Source organism: Lepisma saccharinum, chromosome 15, assembly GCF_977018435.1.
Source record: "Lepisma saccharinum chromosome 15, izLepSacc3.1, whole genome shotgun sequence".
Lineage (NCBI taxonomy): Eukaryota > Metazoa > Arthropoda > Insecta > Zygentoma > Lepismatidae > Lepisma > Lepisma saccharinum.
Window position 1 is genome coordinate 25,856,204 of NC_139243.1, and position 20,945 is coordinate 25,877,148.

Genomic DNA, 20,945 nt, shown 5'->3' on the forward strand with positions numbered 1-20,945 from the left:
GGATTAACGAGGTTTTACTGTATGTGAAAGGGCCTCCGCAGTGTGTTAATGAGGTACTGGAAAAATTAATTTTTCTGCCCTCGGATTGCTTAGAGGAAATACAGAAAGAGAAAAAATTACCTCCACCAGGAAGCATTCACTAAGATCGAAAAGTGTCCTCCTTGCGAAATTACTGTGTATAATTTCGAAGTCGATTTTTTTAAAAAATCATAATAAAATTTTCTTTACAAATCTGAGAGCCACTGGGGGCAGCAGCGGACCCCTCAATTGTCTCCTTAGTTACGTCGCAATTCCCTATTTCTATTTTGTGAAGTCATTCAAATGGCTGGGCTTAGGTAGGTAGAAAAAGAGCGTTAATCGATGAGAGGGTTCTCTTGTTGATTACGTCTATGCTTTCCAATAAAGGAGTCCAGGGTTACATTCTAGGTGGAAAAACATTATACAGTGATTCATATCCCACTTTAAACTTTAGGTTCAGCCCCGATTAGCCTGTCTGAGCCTTGAGTGAACTTAGAAACAAACACACACTTGTTAGTCACTTCTTGCGCGAAATTCACTCAGTTACTAATGTGGGATTTCGAGTAAAGACTTGGAGTTGGATGAGCTTTTCTTATAAGTCCACTTTTGTACAGAAAGGCTAATCGGGACTGGACCTACAGTTTAAAATGGGATCCGAACCAATGTGTCTCCACCGGGTATCGAACCCGGGACCATTTGATAACAGGGCGACGACGTTATGAAGACTTGAAGGTGAATATGTTTTCGCTAATGCTATAAAATTATAGCGACATTTAATCTCCTAGGAATCCTTCTCGATATTCAAAATTACTCGAGGGCCTCCCCGATGGCGCAGTGGTAGCGTCGTCGCCTTGTAATCAAGGGGTCCCGGGTTTGATTCTCGGTGGAGGTACATAGTGGTTCGGATCCGACTTTAAAACTGTAGGTCCAGTCCCGATTAGCCTCACTGCGCATAAAGTGGACTTAAAAACACCAAATTAATCAATCAATCAAAATGCCTCCAGGAAACAGGACGTCCATCTTCAATTCAGATACGAGATTATAAAAAGGAGAGTCCGCAAGTCTACCAGTATGGTATACCAGAGTATTTAATTCGAGTCCCAGTCGGTTTTCATTTTCAGTGAGTGTCTAAAATAGCACATGTGTGTGTAACGTAACTATACAGGGTGTTTCAGAGCGACCCAGACACTACCTTTTTCTCTAGAACGGGAGATCGTATCAAGTTGAAACAAAAAAATGCACCACTAACATGGGCCCAAAGAATCCGTAGAAAGTATTTGCAACAGCCCGAAAGCCACCCTTTGTGGTTTTAGTGGGGGCACATGTCCCGCTCGTGCGATTTTCAAATGGGAGGGGTATGTTTGGAATGCAGATTCGGAAAGACGGGGAAAAAATACGATTGTCATATGAAACATTTGTCTGTACCACCTACCGTTTTCCGTGTAGAAAATGGTTTTGCAAAAAAAGGAAGGTGAGCCAAATCGAGTATACCGAGCTTAACAATTAAGATAAGTGCAGCACATAACAGTTTCGGAAAGTGCAGGACACAAGCTTTCCAACGATATGCCACATGATGACTGCGGGACTAAAAAAGGATGAAACCGCGTGACCCAAAAAAGGGGGTCTAAAGTTAGGGAAGTACTCGAAAATTTCAAATGACAAGGGGGGTCGAGCAATACCTCGTTTTAAAGGTCACAGAAAACGTGAAAAGGATGCGAAAATGATTTTGTAATCCACTGACCGGTTTCAAAATGGCGACCAAAATAATTCTGACCCCTGAAGTTGGTGTTCCAAAGTGAGGAATTACGTATGTAAATAGCAAAACACAAACACTGGACAGAGTACATAAGATCCTGTACAAAGAATGCCAGCGGAACAGCTGTTTATTCGTGACAAGGTTTCTACAGGGTGTCCCACGAACGGCACAACTGGGAATTAAGAGTGGCGTTACTTTGTAACCGAAACCTGTACATACATAAGTCATACACCAAATGTTAGCCCTGTCCAAGTAGATATTTTTAAACATAGAAACAACAAACGGGGTGCAGTGTTGTTCATGCAGTGTTGCCAAATGTAAGTGAAAGTGTAAATTTATTTTCCCACAAAGCATGGAAAATTGCATGTCAAACATTCGTTCCAAAAAGTACTTCATTTCACAGAACAATTCTAATCTTCCCCTACGAACAATGCGAAATGCACGGCTCAAACAGTTCTGAGTACACAACTAACTGATTCTTTTGTTCTCTTTCGGTGGGCGCTCTTATCGCATTGCATGGTTGCCAGGAGTAGGTAAGTAACACTTTTTTCACCATAAATTTCATTTTCTTTTTTTCCTGTTTCCAGTATTTCCATGTCATAGACCATCACTAAACACACCTTTTGTTGCCTTCAAACATCAACAGTGTTGCCACTGTACCTCATTTTTTTTAAAACACCCATTTGGACCGGTACGCCTTTACGAGGCATTTCAGGATTGGCTATACGCGAAAACGATCGGTTTTCTTCTCTGAACTATACAGCGTGCTTCAAAATGGTTTGAACGATAAGAAACCGTTCCAGGAGTGATGAAACTTTATCAACAATTAAAGTTCTATGAAAATACTTTCAACTATATCCTCGAGTTTTGTTTGCAACGGTCGTAGTAGTTCCAAATTTCTCCACTAGGTGGCAGGGTGATAAGTTCCAAAATGGCTGCCTGTGGTGCAGAGAAAGCTTTTTGCGTCCTACAGTTTCACGTTTGTCAGTCTGTTGTTAGTGTTCAGCGTGAGTTTCATACAAAATTTCGTAAAGAACAACCATCCAAGAACTCCATACGTAAGTGGTATGATAAATTCAACACAACGGGATGCATTTGCAAAGGAAAATTGTCCGGTAGACCGTCCACGTCTGAGGCAGATGTCGAGAGAGTTCGAGCTAGTTTTCAACGTAGCCCCCAAAAGTCTACAAGGAAAGTGAGTCAAGAGCTAACAATGCCTCGAGCAACTGTTTGGCGCGTAGTGCGTAGGAGTTTAAAGATGTATCCCTATCGAGTGCAGTTCTTACAACATTTAACACCTAATGATCACACGTCCGTCCCGCAAAAAAAATTGTGAGTCATTTCTAGTTATGCAGTGTTGACGATGATTTTATTGACAAACTTTGTTTCAGTGATGAGGCTACGTTCCATGTGACAGGAAGAGTGAACAAGCAAAATGTTCGCATCTGGGGGACTGAGAATCAGCATCAAATCGTTGAAGTTGTGCGTGATTCACCGAAGTGTTTTGCGCCATTTCATCAACCAAAGTGTACAGTCCGTACTTCTTTCACGAAGAAACTGTGACTGGACAAACATTCCTACACATGCTTACTACATGGCTTATGCCGCAGCTTGAACGTGACAGTGCAAACTTCATCTATCAACTGGATGGAGCCCCATGCCACTTTCATCGCTATGTTCGAAATTACCTTAACAACAGACTGCCAGATCGCTGGATTGGGCGATCTACTCAAAATGATCAACAGTTACTACGTTGGCCACCAAGATCCCCGGATTTAACCCCCTGTGATTTTTTTCTGTGGGGACATCTAAAAGACATTGTGCACAAACCTCCTCTACCCGCAGATGTCAATGAACTGAAAGAGCGCATTACTGCTGCAGTGCAAACTGTTGATGCAGACATGTTGAAACGGGTCTGGGCAGAATTGGATTACCGAATTGATGTATGCAGGGTAACAAAGGGGGCTCACATAAAACATTTGTGAGATACTGTGTTCAAAATTTTATCAAAAAAACTTGGGCAGTTTTAGGAATTACATGTAAAATTTAAAGCAATTTGGACGAAAAATAAAAAAAAATATAATAAGTTGAAATCGTTCACATCATTTTGAAGCAGCCTGTATATGGCGAAATAGTCCACCTACCCAAGGTGGAAATTGACGTCCAAATTTCCGTACGAATGTTTGACATGCAATTTTCCATGCTTTGTGGAAAAATAAATTTACACTTTCACTTACATTTGGCAACACTGCATGAACAACACTGCACCCCGTTTGTTGTTTCTGTGTTTAAAAATATCTACTTGGACAGGGCTAACATTTGGTGTATGACTTATGTATGTACAGGTTTCGGTTACAAAGTAACGCCACTCTTAATTCCCAGTTGCGCCGTTCGTGGGACACCCTGTAAATGGTTACTGGTTCGCTACCATTGTCAGACCATGCCATCCGTCACATGTAACGTCAGTGTACTGAACGTCCGGGTGAGAGGTTTGTGGTTTCATAGTAGTACATTCCTCTGTGAGTGTACAAGATGCAGTGAGTAGAACTTCATATCCATTGTGTACGAGTAGGAATAATCATAAGCCCACGTGTTGGGTAGGCTGCAGTACACAACACAGCATGCTGGCCCAGTCGACAAATTACAAAGTACGCCAATTGCCAGTGCGTACAGTTCCATTTGACTGCACGTACGCTGTTCGCACTGCCCGGTTCAACAAAGGCAATCGGAAAGTACCACGGGTCGAGGTGTGACGTTCCTGTTCTCTTCTTTTTTTTCTAGATATTTTACTACATTTTCCTTTTCAGCGTGAACTAAATTGTTAATACTCTTTAACAATACATATTACAGCATTCATAGGTTCCCCTCTACGTGGAGATGCTTTGTTGCCGGGAGGAGGTTTAGCAGAATATGATGGCGTCTGTTACATTAATCTTTTTTCTGGATTCAACTCTCCTGAAAGATTAACCAACAATAAAATTACAAGTCAGTCAAACAATAAATCTAATCCCTCGTCATACGCAAAATAGCCATGTGGAAATATCTTTCACTTCAACAAATTGATACTTTTTTAGTAAGTATTATTAAGACAGAGAAGTGAAGATTTGTACATTTAAATTTTAAAATATAACCAGTTGGGCGAGCTGCCTTACTTAAATTTTAAAGGGTCCATAAGCCCCGTGTTGAATGTGTTTTATGTTATTTGATGTTTATGTCGTCACTATCACATCGCTCTAGTAACCAGAACACCTTAAAATAATAAAAAAAAAACATGCTAACGAAAGCGTTCAGTTTCGTGAAAATTTCCATTTCTTCTTCTTCCTCATTCCCCTTTTGCCTCATAGCGTCGGGGTTACCTCTACCCACTCCTTCCATCTCTCCCGTTCCTTTGCCATCCTCTTCAATTCTCCTATTCCTATTCCTTTCTTTTGTTCTATTTCTTCTATTCCTTTTTCAAATGTCTTCCGGGGTATACCTCTTGTTCTCCTTTCCTCTGTTCCAGAGGCGTGCGGTGACCATTTAGATAGCCGAAGCACTGAATATATAATTTTTAAGTAAACAATAGCAAATCAAGGGGCAAGCTTGCCTTGATAAAAATCACAGCTGGTAATAGTTCATTTCATTTTTAAGCTGGTCATCAAGCGCAGTTTCTATTCTGTTTCCCTCAAAAGAAGCTACAGCTACAGACGATCGTAGATGGTTAACGGACAGTCCGTGCTCGGCTATTCACTTCACTAAATTTCCCAAATGCATGTTCCCAGTTTTGGTCCAAGAAGTATTTCTATCCTTTCCAACCAACAGACAATACCAGCAAAACACCGCATTTAGTTCAGCGCTACCGGCTAACCAGTCACATTTGGTATACCGTATGACACTGAAAATGTCTAGTGAATTTACTGGTCTCTTGAACCAAGTTTGGTAGTTCTGGTGTTCGCCGTCCATTTTTAATTATCTCATTTTTTTCTGAGAAAGAACGGGCAGAAAACGGCTTGGACAAAAGCTCTTTTATAGTACACATTGTTCTATATTACTAGATACTAACTGGTACCTTCACATATTTTCATATACATTCGGCAAACCAAACCCGTAAACTGAGGAATACCGAAAACAATACGAGTTGAAACACTCCGATACACTCTCGAACTCCCTGTCCGATGCTAGCTTCGGTTGCAGAAGAAATACATGCACACGACCCGTGACCTTGAGGTGCGCGCGCAACTGTCTGCCACTGCTTAACCGATGCGAGAGGAAGATTGCTTCGGCTCAACCTCAATGCAGCCCTGCAGCGGCTTCCATAAATTGTTTTGCTTTTCTATCTTCGTCCATTCTTACCACATGTCCGAACCATTTTAATTGTCTTCGTGTCAGTTTTTCTTCTACTGGCTTCTGATTGAATTCTTCTCTGATTCTTTCATTACGTACCCAATCTCTTCTCGTCTTATCAACTATTCTACGGAAGCATTTCATCTCAACTGTCGTTATTTGTCTTACTATTTTTTCCTCTTACTGGCCAGCTTTCACTTCCGTATAGTAAAAGGATTGGTTCCACTACTGACTTATACACTTGTAGTTTAGTCTTGATGTTTATTTCCCGTTTTCCAAAAATGGTCTGTCTTAGTTAGTAGTATGCATTGTTACATTTCCTTACTCTATTCATCACTTCCTCTTCTATTCTTCCTGTCTGGTTTATGATTGTTCCCAGGTACTCATATCTCTCTGTCTGCTCCAGTTCTATTCCATCGCACATTATATACATGTATATTCTTTCTATTACCTCTTCCGTTCTTCCTATTTGCATCACTTTGCTCTTATTTGCGTTTACAGTCATTTCATTTCCATTTCGAAAGCTAATTATTACACCAAATTGCACACCAGGCTTGATTGAGCAGCTTTTGCACTCATGGAGGCCAGCGAGCGCTCTCTGCGGTGCAAGTCTCCCTCCTGCACCTCAAAGCCACTAAGCAGCAGAGCAGGAGTGGGGGGAGCCGGGTGCATTGAGGGGTAAAACACTACGGGGAAAGACTCCTTCCCTTGCAAGCAACCACCTCGTGTATTCTGCCATACACTACAATGTTACTCACGAATAAGATGACGAGTGGTTTCCCACTGCACGAACGCGACCGACGAAGTCCCCTTTCAGCGCCTCTTACAACGCCACAGTACCGCTGCTCGCTCTGCAATCCATACTTGCATACGAGAGCGCTCTTTCATAAATACGGCGGATTGGCCAGGCCAGATGTAGACCGTCGATTATTTAACTGCCGAAATTATTTATGTCGCGTTGAACTGGCATTTCCAAAGCCCCGCGACAGGTTAAGTTTGCAGCAACTTATGGCACATAGCCTATAGACCCAAACATACGCGGAGAATATAGTTCTGCTGCAATACAGCCGATTTTCTCACTGTCTGCAATATGAACAGCTCAACGGTTGAGGCAAGACTGGCACGAGCGATGCTGAGCGCCATTCTCACACGGATTAATACATACAACATGATGCAAACTTAACCAACTTTATATCTTCATATTTGTAGTTTTGAGATATCAACAGGTCATTTTACATGCAATGTTGCTTACAAACTTAAGAGGACCTCATCTTCCTCATAATCTTGACAGGTCTCCCCGATGACGGTGGTAACGTCGTTGCCTTGTAATCAAGGGGTCCCGGGTTCGATACCCGGTGGAGGCACATAGTGGTTCGGGTCCCACTTTAAACTGTAGGTCCAGTCCCGATTAGCCTTAATGTGCATAAAGTGAACACCAACTCAATCAATCAATCTTGACGTGAAGAAGTACGTCACCAGAACATGCCCACGTGGGTGTTCTTAGAAGAATTTGCAACATCGAAATGACATGCGAAGGCTACTCTTTAAGTTTGCCCGGAAGTTGTATGTCCCGTTTAGCTATTATGTATTAGGTAGGTTGACCAGACACATACATTCAAAAAGGAGGACAGGGCATGGCGAAAAAGGAGGACACAGCAAAAAATTGCAGCACATTTGCCATTATCATTAATTTCATAAATATATAAAATGTGCTTCTTCCAACATATAACAATCTATTTCAGCCCTAAATCCCTATGTTTGCAAAACAATATTGTTCCTGTTTATAGTACTTCTTCTCCTTAGTATAGACTAGTGCAATTGTAGGTTGGAATGCATTTTATGTGGGGTGAGATATCCAACTGAAATTCACCCCTACCAACTGTAACTACGGGATCCGCCACTGTTTCCCAGTTCCAGTATTCGAACCAGGGGCCTTTTGCATCGTAGCGCTGTGGGCTAACCACTCCGCCACTGAGGCTGGCATTCTGGTATTTCATAAATGTAAATATTACTTAATAATCAAATTTCTCATTACGAGTTTGTGTGTCGCGTATGTATGACTCGAAATGGAACTGCAGTCTGGGGCGCGTTGAAGGCTCATTTGGACAAAACTATAGTGGTTGAGCTCGCAGGTACTCATTGAGCATTGCTAGAATACTTATCGCGCCTCAAGTGATATGCTTTACGTGTAAAAATAACACCTGGTTGATCGTTATAGGTGGAAGCATTTTTCCAAAAAAAAAGGACATTTACCGATTCTTAAAAAATCTGCCCGGACTCCGGACACACCTAAAAAGGAGGACATGTGCGGATAAAAGGGGACGCCTGGTCACCCTAGTATTAGGTATCAGGCAGGGCCGGCGCTAGAAGTGCGCGTCAAATCTCCTGCATATGGCCTTGAACGGCTGAACAACACTAGCGAATCACAGACGTGCGGCGTTGCTAATTCCCCTCAACCACGCTGTCTCTTTTCCGTATGAGATTTCGACATGGCACCGCTGCAGTGCGCTGCTATTGGCTATCGCCGTATACAGGAGATTTGACGCGCACTTTTTTTCCTAGTCATTTTGCTGCAGATGCCGCTCCCTTTCGAACGCCTCCCCCCTCGTCATTACGATGCAACGGGGAATTGAAAATCAGTATATTCCTAAGTAAAACATCAAACTATATAATTAATAAGGGAACCTGTTACGCAATTGCAATACTATAAAGAACAAAGGTATGTCTCGACCACAGCTTTTAAAATGCGACACTAAATTACATTTTATATCATTACACCAGCAGCGATGAATTGGGTGCCAAAACTGTCGAGAAGGACAGTTTATTTTCTCTTGTAGACAAGGCTTAGCATTAAGATTAACAATGCGGAGGTCAGTGGCGGTGATTAGGAATGGCACTTGCCCAACTTTTTGCCAGTTGTTGCACCTACGCTTGTCATCTTAATGCTAAGCCTTGTCTAGCAACAGAAAGTAAATTGTTTTTGTCCTGGCCACTAGATCGGCGTTACTGTGTGGGGGCAAAAAAGTGGGAGGGCAACTGCCCCCATGCCCATAATCGCCGCCAAAGTATTAGGAAAGAAATGCTTTGAAGATTTAACTTCATACATTTACCGTTGTAGGCCTGTGATATAGTAATATTGAATTTATATAATGTTATCTTGCATAAAATAGAAACAATTTTAATTGTTAATATCCCAGTCCTCAAAATAAAAGAAAATAAAAATGTTAAGTGTAACTGTAGCGTAACAACATATCCTCTTCTAATATATACAATAAATAACTATAGTTGTTAAGCATAATTAATTGCAGATGAATTTTCTTGCTTTGATACTAGCGAATTCCACATAATCTAATGTCTCAGCTGGTGCTCTATGGATATCATTGCTGGACCACTCAAGCGTGTTTCAGACGTGGTTCATCCAAGATTCTTTTCTATTGGCTTTAGTTTCGAAAAACTTCATTCGCTACTTGCCACGGTTACAGGAAAAGTTAATAAAATTCCAAGTGGAACATTAGCCTTATGTGAAAAACCATTACGCTGTATCCGTGTTAAGGCCTCCTTTGTTGGATTTTTGTGTTTTATTAAGCGGAAGCACTTTTAGTTCATCTTTTAAATCAACGGAGTAAATCTTTAGAGCCTTCATGTGTTGGTTGATTTTGGTGTTTTAAGTCCACTTTATGCACAGTAAGGCTAATCGGGACTGGACCTACAGTTTAAGGTGGGATCCGAACAAATGTGCCTCCACCGGGTATCGAACCCGGGACCCCTTGACTACAAGGCAACGACGCTACCACTGTGCCATCAGGGAGGCCCCTTTCAAGTGTTAATACATAGGCACGTTTTGTACACTTTTCAGACAAAATATGAGATGGCGTGTCTTTAAGCTTACTAATATCATACAAAAAATTGAAAAAATTACTATGATGTTTAAGCTGATCAAATATTTCACTTAGAGCTATAGTAATCATTAGGGCTAGGAATTTTATGTGCTAAAAATCACCAAAATATGCAAAATAAAATATGCTCATGACCTAAAATTTTACAAAATATGCACGATAATTTGAAAAATCTAGAGTGTTTCAAACATCAATATCTAACTTATGTTGATATATTTTCATGTACATACTATTTTTAGCTCACTTTTTGGGCCCTGATGAGTTGAAATGCACAATAAATACATTCTGTAAATGTTCAATTAAAAATGAAAAAGATTTTGCTGCAGTCGAAAGAAACCCACCTCGAGTGAACATGGGAGAAAGAACGAATCCACTTGGAAAATGACTGTATATTTCTTGAAAGAGCGAAAATATGCTGAATATGACCGAAAATCCATGAAAATATGCTTTATCACGTATAAATGGCCAAATATGCCCTTAAAAAGCACCTAAATTCAATTAGTTTCTTCACAATATGAATTTTTATATAGGTTCGGTGAATAACGCCAGGCGGGAAACAACGCCATTTCAAAGTTTCAACTCTGAAAGCATGGGCGCATGTAAAATTAAGGTGTAACTCACCGTTGTGCGATAAACAATGGTGCCTGGTAGCATTGCTGATAAGAACGGTTGCCATTGTCGAGCCTTCATTTAAGAGAAACAGTTTGATCAGTGTAGACGTTTGAGTTGCGTTTCGAGGAAAAAGGGTTCACATTTTCATGGCGCCGACAAAGGTGAGTGTTTTTCTATTGTAGGATTAGATTTTAAATGTTACCAATGCTGTACGTACACAATACGTTTATTACGTAAGTGAATGATGTGTGTAAGGTTTTCATGGTCGGTGTCGTAAGTTTGGAACAGTTGGTTAAACTGCAATCTGTTGTTTCGGGAGAAACGCCATCATCGTGTCGGGGAATAACGCCACTCAATTTAAACTCAAATTTAAGGAAATGCTGATTTCGAAAATAGGTTTATCCTTGCTCAGTTACTTTCGAGGCGTACAGATATTTATTCTCGGTTAATTTTGTTTTTCAGATGGCGAGGAAATGTAGAAATATACGGGCCAAATGGTCAGTAGATGACTTAAGAGAAGCTATGGCGGCCATCAAACAAGGGATGAAGATAGCATGTGCTGCACGTTTGTTCCAAATTCCTCGCAGCACTTTGAGGGACTGGGTATCGTGAAAAGACAAACAACCCATTCGAACCCATTATTTATTTATTTTACCTAAAGTTTCAGATACAGTACTGAATTATCATTTTACACTGAAACAGTAACAGCAGGAAAACAACAACAACAACAAAGAGTACAAGATGGCACTGAAAACAAATTAAAATTATACATACATCGTTAACAATTGTCTAAAACTTTGTTCTGGCAATATGTCCATATTTGGAGGCAGGTTATTGTATGAGCAAGGAAGCCTGTAGAAAAGAGACCGCTGTAGAAGGGAGAGCCTTGTGGTGGGATTGTGGAAGAGCTTAACGTTGCGAGTTGGCCGTGTGGGGACGCGTAGATGAAATTTATTGAGCAGAAATTCGTATATAATTTTACCATTCATGATTTTGTGCAAAAATTTCATGTCTGCTAATTCGCGACGAGTGTGTGGTGGTTGGATATTGAAGACAGACATAATGTCTGTTTTGTGAAGGTGCCTCAGAGAAGGTATTCTGTGGCGAGCAATGGCGAGGAAAAAGTTGAGAACAGAATCAATCCGGGAAAGATTTGTTTTTGAAGCCATGGTCCAGATAGGAGAGCAGTATTCAAGAATGGGAGAGATAAGGGATTCGTAAAATATGCCGATGGATGATTGGTTTTGGATTGCAGTGAATCTGTACAGAAGACCGAGAAGACGCATTGCTCTTTTAGTAGTGTTCGTAATGTGCTCATTAAAGTTTAGTTTTTCGTCGATGATAACTCCGAAATCTTTTTGAGAAGAAACTTTTTTGATGGGATTGGATTCAAGATAATAAGCAGAATCGAGTTTGTTCCTTTTTAGGGAAATTGAAGTTTCCACTGGTGACACCACACAAGTAGTTCTGTAAGAGCTTGCTGTAAGATTAAAGCATCGTGTTCTGATGAGATTTCTGTGAAGAGTTTACAGTCATCGGCAAACAGAAGTATATTTATAGGGAGAGAGGCCAGTCTGTCGGGGAGATCATCCATGTAAAGAAGAAACAAAAGTGGGCCTAAGACGCTCCCTTGGGGGAGCTCCAGACAAAACAGGAAGAAAGCTGGAAGAGGTGCCAGGAAGGATAACACGCTGCTCACGTGCACTCAGATAGTCTTGTAGTAAGGATAGAAATTTCCGATGGATGTTAAATCTGGATTGTAATTTATGAAGAAGGAGATTATGATTTATTTTATCGAAGGCTTTTGAAATGTCCAAATATATAACGTCAAGCTGGGAATTATTTGAGATGGACTGAGTAGCATGAGAAAGTAATACCGATAGATTGGTCAAGCAACAGCTGCCTGGAAGGAATCCATGCTGAGCAGTATTTATAAGGGGAGATGTAAAGTTTAGTACAGTTTAGTAAAGAAAATGTGAATGTTTTACTTGTAATTAAGATAACGTGAATGTTTTACTTGTAACTATAAGAACATGGCGTTATTACCCGACAGGTCTGGAAATAACGCCATTTTGCATTAACACAGAATTCAGTATCTTATTGCTTTCAGTATAACAGTGCAAACAATATTTTATTATTACACAATAGAGGAAAGTTCATTCTCCTATACATGCAAGTTTCATGTTCCTAACAATAAAAATGTATGAGTTCTAGAACGAAATGACCAATTGGTGGCGTTATTCACCGAAGTTACCCCATTTAGGGAACACATCACCCTTACCAAAAAAATGTGCTAAGTCATAAAAATCCTAGCCCTAGTTATCACGTATAGGACCTGGTAATAATTTTTTTTAACGTCCTCTGCTTCACACTGAAACTGCTTCATCTTCTTTCGATATCGGACCTATACAGTATTGTCTATCTTTGTATGGCGAAACGGACAAGGACGAGAAAGGGAAGCAGGAACAGAAAGAACCTACCAGAGGAGTGGCTATTGGTACATTCATTACCTTTAGAAGAGCACTCATGATTCCATCAGCGATAGGATAGTAAAGTCTACTTTTCCTGTAACCAATTGTTTCAAATCTACTTATTATTGAGCCCATTTTGAACAAGTTTTACATAATAATATTAGTATAATTTCCAATTTTTTCAGTAAATTTATTTTTCATCTCTTCCAATTTTGCCGCTCTGGGCGGTGGCACTGCCCCCCCTCCTCCCCCATGGCCGTAGGCAGGAAAAATTTTCGGGGGGGTTCATTCATAATTGTCCCCAGGGCATCGCCAGAAATTTGAATAATAGAAATAATAATAATAATTGTACAATAATAATTAACATTTCATAATAATAAAACAATTTTATTCCATAATGATAATACTAATAATAATTATTATTATATTATTGTTATATCCTTGAGGGGCTTAATCAATCAAGGGCGCCGACTTTCCAAAATTTCTGTGGGTGCATATCAATGGCGGTTAGATCGGTAATTATCAAGTATTGTATACTTTAAACAACTTTCATGCACAATGATTGCAAGAGGCAATGATATTATCAACACGTTACTAAAAGAAAATGCCACATTCATACAAATTAAAATGAAAAAATCTTCATAAATGCAAATAATTTTAATTGTATTGGAGAGAGAACTATGCAAGGATTTTGTTGTGAAGAGAAACTACAAAATGACTAACGTTATGTACCAAATAATAATAATAATAATCATGACATGTTAATATAAAACACATTCCTTCTTACGTCATTTGCACTTATGAATTTGTTTGCAATTTTGGTAATGTCAATATTTTTAGTCATTTCTTTATGAACAAGCAAAATTGCCAAATCATTCAATCTTTTTTGGGTCATTGTTGCCAGCAAAAACATTTTCAATCGTCTAAGTGCTGAAAATGACCGCTCAGAGGTACAAGAAGTAACAGGTATAGTTAAAATCACCCGTACAAACTTCACAAATTCTGTGAGCATTTCACGCATGGGACCACTGTTTTCTCTACTTAAAATATTTGTAATGTCTGACAAGTTGGCCAATTTTTCTTTGTTCGTTCTGCACACATCTAGAAACACGTCCCTGTGAAATGTTAGCTTGTCTTTATCAAAGTCTGTCCCATCTCAATGTTTTAATTGCTTATTATTTTTTGATAATGGCAAGTGAGAAATATTTATTTTATTTTGTTTTTATCAAACTAAAAATCTTGTGGGTGCGGCGCACCCACAAGATTATTTATGTGGGTGCTTGAGCCCCGGAGCACCCACGTAGTCGGCGCGCATGTACTCAATCCAGCAGATGAGTGAATATCCAGCATAAGTTTATTTTTTTTCTACGTTTCATACAGTGTGTACTGAAATGCACAATTATTTTACTTCGTCATTAAACTTTAGATGCCTTCAAGAAAAAACTTTAAAAGTTAGATGGAAATTTTAGTCATAAAGTTTTTGTTGTTTGACTTTAAAATTAAATTTTTGGAATTTTGAAAAGTGTGAAACCAGTTATTCTCTTTAAAAGCTTAGCCTGGTGCATGGATTGTAACCTCAATCGCCAACGTAATGCGCTACGAATCTGGAGGCACTAGGTGTGAATTCCTATCAAGGGGGATTTATTTTCGACTTTATCGGACGGGGAATTTAAAAGCTGGAAAGGGAATTTTGGGACAATCATAAGGGAATCTTCAGTCTATATTCCTTGTGACGCAGGAACAACACTGGAAAGATGACAGCAGAAGTGATAATGGAGGGGTCGCGGGTGGGCTACGATTCCGAGAATAAATCCTGTTTCACTCAACTTTCAGAATTCCAAATGTATGAAAATTCTCTGCTCGATCGTTTCAACATTGTCTCCTTGTATTTTTGTGATGCTTCGAAAAAAAAATTGAAAATTTGTTACAGATTTTGGTTTCTGAACATCCATTAATCCAACATGTCAGAAGTTTCGGGGGTTTTGAACCCTAGAACCCCCCCCCTCTAAATACGGCCATGTCCTCCCCTATAGCGCAGTAATCACTGTTGCTTTGTATACCCGCGCAGACACTTTGCACACTAATTCGAAACTTCGGATCCCACTTTTAAGCCTTTGGTCCACAGCGATTAGGTTATCTAAGCAGAAAGTAACTTGAATTTTGGTATATATATCGATCCACCAGATTTTATCTTTACAGATCTGTACGTTTCTGAGATGATGCAACGGACAGACAGGCACACAAAAAGAAGAATATAATCAAACTCTTGCTTTATTAGTATCTTAATCTCCTGATATTAAGAAAATAACCTTTACCTTGCTTTGTTAACAATTAAACACTAACACTGTAAGAGTTAATGCTTTTCTCCCTAAGAACATAATGAAATTTTCAGTGTTCACAATCTTTTTCCATTTTAGTGAAATGGATTAAGTGATCAGTAAGTTACGTGTAATATATTGCAAAATAGAATTTTCCATACACATGCTGGCCACTCTAGAAAAATGATAAAATTCAAGTACAATTTCCGGATTTCAAGGCGAACTTTCCAAAAATTCAAGGGTATAGGCAGATGTTTTCTCTATTTTAACCTTACGTAGTACCCCCTTTGCCAAACACACAAAAATATATCAACAATATAAAAGATTTCCAATCATATCCAAAATGTCTAATTCAATTTAATTAAACGGTATATACAGTATATATATATTTAAAATTTTTAATTTAAGGTGCAGTGTTTACATTTGCCGTACCTCACATAGGCGTAACTTGGCGGGGGCAAGGGGGCACTTGCGCCCCCCAAAATTTTCAGGTTTATTGAAATTTACAAGTTACGGGACCTGAGGAGTAAAGTAATAAAGAGAAATATTTGAAATTTCGCGAACGTCACAGTTATTTAGCAAGTTAAGTCCCAGGTTTGATTTTAACTCCTCAAAATTAGGCCGTCTTATTTTGCCCCCTCAAAATTAGGCCACAAGTCTTGATTTTGCCCCTCAAAATTAGGCCCAAAGTCTGATTTTATCCCTTCAAAATTAGGACCAAGTCTGATTCTGCCCCCTCAAAATTAGGCCACAAGTCTTGATTTTGCCCCTCAAAATTAGGCCCCAAGTCTGATTTTATCCCCTCAAAATTAGGCCGTCTTATTTTGCGCCCTCAAAATTAGGCCGTCTTATTTTGCCCCCTCAAAATTAGGCCACAAGTCTTGATTTTGCCCCTCAAAATTAGGCCCAAGCCTGATTCTTCCCCCCTCAAAATTAGGCCCAAGTCTGATTCTTCCCCCTCAAAATTAGGCCGTCTTATTTTGCCCCCTCAAAATTAGGCCACAAGTCTTGATTTTGCCCCTCAAAATTAGGTCCAAGTCTGATTCTGTCCCCTCAAAATAAGGCCCAAGGCTGATCTGCCCCCTCAAAATAAGGCCCAAGTCTGACTGCCCCTTCAAAATTAAGCCGTTTGAATCTTCCGCCTCAAAATTAGGCCCAAGTCTGATTCTGCCCCCTCAAAATTAGGCCCAGTTTGATTCCGCCCCTCAAAATTAGGTCCCAAGTTACGCCCATGATAACATATTCAGACTCGAAATACATATACAAACACAATGATGGATTGATTTGGTGTTTTAAGTCCACTTTATGCACAGTAAGGCTAATTGAGACTGGACCTACAGTTTAAAGTGAGATCCGAATCATGTGCCTCCACCGGGTATCGAACCCGGGACCCCTTAATTACAAGGCGACGACGCTACCACTGCGCCATCGGAGAGGCCTATCTACAAACACAACTCATAAATGTTACGGGATATAGTAATAATACGAATAATTGTTAATTGTATAGGGATATCAAACTCAAATTTACCTAATCAAATTCAAGATATCTTATCTTGAAATAATCTTCCGTCTGTCTAATATATTGTTCTGCAAAGGACACTAACAAAGTAAACGGATTGAGAGAATTCTGTTTCATTTTACACGCAGCTTTCTTTCTCTTTCTACATAAAAATAAAAGCTAATCTGTGAAAACTTGCCTCAGGGCATTTATAAATAGTATAAATTCAATGGGATTGGGATTAATAAAGTTGCAGTTTTTCACGTCTATGAAGAATAATTCCCCGTGAGTAGCGACCCTGATACAATGCTATTGTTTGTGAAGAAATCCGTGCTTTAGAAAAATCTCTAAATATTCTCCTCTGGAAATTATAAATATGGCGGCGGTGGCTCAGTCGGTAACGTTGGAAGCGGCCCCGGCGTCCACCCAGCGTCGAATGATATCGGTACCTGGGGGAAACCCTGGGGGGTAAGGGCAGTCTGGGGCGTGATGCTGATCACATCACCCCCACTCATGACCGGATCAAGAAAGTGTGGGACGTTACCGCCACACCCCCTATACGCCTTCATGGCGTGGTGCTAAGCACAGGGGAGCACTTTACTTTCTTTAAATTTTTTATTCTCCTCTCTACTTACAGATATTCTACTAACAGGATGCTTCTCAAGGTCATTGTGCTCTTTATTCCTATTGTTCTTCGGATTGAAAGATATGCCCACACACATGCACACACAGGGATTTTATCATCTTGCGTAAGTGAGATTTTAAGAAAAATTTCAATGATGCTAAAACTTTGCATTTCCTGAAGGATGAAGGAATTCAATATCTTAATGACCCCATAGTAACAATCCTCGAACTGCCTCACATGACCATCGAAATGTCCAAAGCAGACTATGTGGAAGAAAAGTTGAGGGGGTTGCTGGTTTATCGAAAGAAACAATGCTCACTACCTGATAACGCTAAGTAACACGAGAAGAATTTCAGTCATCACCAGAAAGATTCGGTGCTCGCTACGTTTCAAACCAGATTCTAAATATTTCATAGCTGTATACACAAAGGAACCATCCAGTGCAATTGGTATAATCCTACGAGATGCACACACTAATCAACGCGTTCGTGGCAATCTTTTCACAGTACTCCAGGCAAAAGTCTGTTCATTTGTACACCTACATTCCGTATCCGGATAGATATTGCAGCAGGTATTTAAGAGTAGATAATTTGGATACATGGAATGGTAGATTTGAATCTGGAAGAAACCAGTATCTTAACAAAGTTAAGGATTCGCATGGATGTCCACTTAAATTCAAAAGCTTTTTCCGTAGAAGATATATGGGTCTCGCATACCTACCTAACTGGAAACTGGTTATGAATGGGATGTACGGAGGTATCTTGCAGTCTTTCGCCGAGAGGTTGAATTTTTCCTTGCGAATTAATGACATCATGAATCTTCCAGAGCAGGGGGATATAATGGACATTATGTTTTAGAAGAAGACTTTAGGGAAATAGAAGAAGAAGAATAATTTAGGGAAATAGAAGAAGAAGAATAGAAGGAACTATTAAGTTCGACTTTCTTCAGGATGTAGTGATGCTCTACTTTTTCGACATCATTATTACAAAAGAATTCATCTATACTGATTTTTTAGAACCATCACCAAGATTTTATCCCCCTTGGATGAATTTGATCTTTTCATTTCAGTCTCTCTGCTGGATATCTATTACAGTTTCGTTCATCCTTTATTTTGCTTTCATGGCATGCAAGAGAAAAGTAAATCCTCGAAAGGAATTGACCAAAAGTGAATCCAATCTTCTGCTTACATTATCTACTGTTTTAGGAGTGTCTGTACCACACATGCCAGAGTCATTTTCATCGAGGTTGGCCTTCACTCTGTAGGTACTGTGCACATTGGTCCTCAATGCAGGTTATCAGGGATCGCTCTTCAGCTTTATAACGCATCCAAAGAAGGAACTGCTGATCAACTCTGTGGAGGATCTTCTCAATTCACAACTGGCGATAACACGTGCTCCACAAGTCATTAAACACGCTTTCTCGTATTTTGAAGATGAAAATTCAAGAGCACTGTACTTAAGATGGTTCGAAGCAAATACAACCAGAGATCCTATATTAGGAATGGTGGCAAATAGAGACATTGTCGTTAGGACTTTACTGATTATACAACAGATAAGGCACGTTATTTAAACCTCACAGATCCATTTGGGAAACCACTTTTCCATGTCATATCAGAGCACCTCATGTTTTCTACACGAGAAGAGGTTCTCCCTTTACAGAACCCTTTGCACATGTGGTTGAAGCAGTTGTGGAATCCGGACTCACTCTGGTGTGGAAAGAAGAGTCTTAGAGTTTGGTTTCTCCAGATCATTATTACAACTTCTTGACCAAAGAAGAAGATAAAGATGTTGCCTTAACTTTGTGGAACTTGGACCCATTTACCTTGTTGCTTGATGGTACTGTACGAGGGTCACTATTTATATTTTGAGCCTAACAATGAAAAAACAGCAATTTGGCATTGAAAACTGCTTTATTGTTTTTCGAAGTATTCTCCTTTATGGTCAATACACTTTTGCATTCGTTCCAACCATTTGTCAAAGCAGTTTTTCCAATCTTCTTGAGACACCTCCATAATATGGTTTTTCAACGCATCAACGGCGTCTTCCGCCGACGAAAATCCTTGTCCACACAATTTATTCTTGACATTCGGGATCAAGAAGAAGTCATTGGGTGCCAAATCAGGACTGTACGGCAGATGACCCATCAATTCGATTTTTTGACTGTTCATAAAGTCGGTTGTTAGACGAGATGTGTGACAGCTGGCATTGTCTTGATGAAGAATGATCCGACGGCGTTTGTTTGTTTTCCGTATTTGACCCAAGACCTCTGGCAAACAAATTGTTGTGTACCATTCAGAGTTGACCGTTCTACGTTCCTCTAAAGGCACAGTTGCCACATGACCAGTTTTCCCGAAAAAACAGGCGACCATTTGTTTCGATGCGCTTCGAGCGCGAACAACTTTTGTTGGATTGGGTTCATCTTGAAACACCCATACAGTCGACTGCTGTTTACGTTCCGGCTCAAATGCATATATCCATGATTCGTCACCTGTTACAATCATAAATACGTCTTTTGAAGCACCACGATTGTATTTATTGAGCATTTGTTTGCACCAATTGACGCGAGCTTTTTTTTGAGTTTTTGTCAAATTTTGTGGGATCCAATGAGAACATACCTTTCTCACAGCTAAATGATCATGTAATATTTTATATATGCTGGTGGAACTAATGCCTATGGTTGCCTCAATCTCACAGTATGTCACCTGACGATCTTGCAGTATTAGGTTTTGCACAGCATCAATGTTTTCTTGAACAACAATTGATTTTGGACAACCTTCGCGAATCTCGTCGGTGAGCGAATGGCGGCAACGATTAAATTCGTTATACCAGCGTTTCACAGTGGGAAAGGATGGGGCTTCATCGCCAAATGTGGAAGTAAGTTGATCGATGCACTCTTGTCTTGATAATCCACGTCGAAAATCGTAAAAAATCATCGCACGAAAATGTTCACGAGTTAATTCCATTTTATTGTTGTCGCGCAATCTCCAAGGCAACATAAACAACACAAATGAAGCTATTGACAAAACATTTGAAGTACGTTATGGTCAATAATGCCAGACGATTCCGTGCAAACGTCAAATCGCGCCTAACTTCAATCAGTGTTGCCAAGGCTCAAAATATAAATAGTGACCCTCGTATGCAGCATTACTGGATTTGTATATGAACTACAGTGCGATCGAAAAGTCCCCGCACTCACTTTTTAAGAATTTATTGTGTAGAAAGTAATACACATGGGAACGAAAGGAATACATATATAAATGCTTTAGTCCTTGTACTACACAGAAAAATAAATGTGAACCAAAAGTGAGGTATACTGTAATGGCAACGCTCGGTAAACAAATTTTTGGAGATGATGCGGTTCCCGAAAAACTCGCGCAACATAGCCATTGTGTCGTTTGCAGTATGGCACGTTGCCCCATCTTGTTGGAA